Below are 903 nucleotides of genomic sequence, written 5' to 3'. Positions count from 1 at the left end.
TTCTGCATTCTACATGTTAATCGTAGATATCCATTTTGTATATATGACCGTGACCTTGTTTCTGTCAGTTCTTGTTTAAGATATGTTTTGTGTCATTTTACTTGATTTTGATACATTTATAATGAGTTAATTCCATTGCCATACTTGGATACATTTAAAATGAGTTAATGTTCTTGCTCTGTGTTAATTCACGAACTTTTACCAGTGGTTCCTCTGTATATCAACCACACATCTATATGGTTACATGTCTATTAGATTATCTATCGAACCAAGGTTGAAAAAATAACACAGACGCATCTCTTCATCCTCTTTACAAGAATGGCCAACACAGGCTGAGTTAAAGCCTGCACCAGGAACCTTTTCCAATGTTAAAACGACACCTGAAAACACTGTCAGAGTGCGAGGGAGCGAACAAGAGGCAGTCACTTTGATGCTAAAGTTATAATGAAGCTGGTTTTGTTTTGTAATGATGAAAAATGGCAAAGTTAAATAATTTTGATTATAAAATAAGTAACATTTGGATATGTAGAGTAAATGTGATGAGAAAGTATGCCGTTTACACATATATATGATAAGAGAACTAGCCTCTGCTTCGTGTATATACCCAGGTCAAAAACAGGTCAAATATAATGAAGGTTTCAAACAGTCAAGATAAGCCTATGCATGATTACTTACTACGGAGTTATAGGCCTATGCTAAGAGGTGCTACATGGCCTACTGATATACTTTTTCTCTCTCTCTTACCACAATTTACCGAAGTGCCTTAAAGGTATGTATGTTTTCTTAGACGTTAAATAAAGGCATTGAAACGTACATGGTTTTCATTTCATTGAGATCAAACCCATTACCCCTTTTTGGCTAAGGGGATGAAAATATGCTAATTTTGGATGAATGCTAATAAAA

This window comes from Penaeus monodon, chromosome 21 (assembly GCF_015228065.2).
Source record: "Penaeus monodon isolate SGIC_2016 chromosome 21, NSTDA_Pmon_1, whole genome shotgun sequence".
Taxonomy (NCBI): Eukaryota; Metazoa; Arthropoda; class Malacostraca; order Decapoda; family Penaeidae; genus Penaeus; species Penaeus monodon.
The sequence above is the reverse complement of the archived record's forward strand: the minus strand, read 5'-3'. Positions refer to the sequence as shown.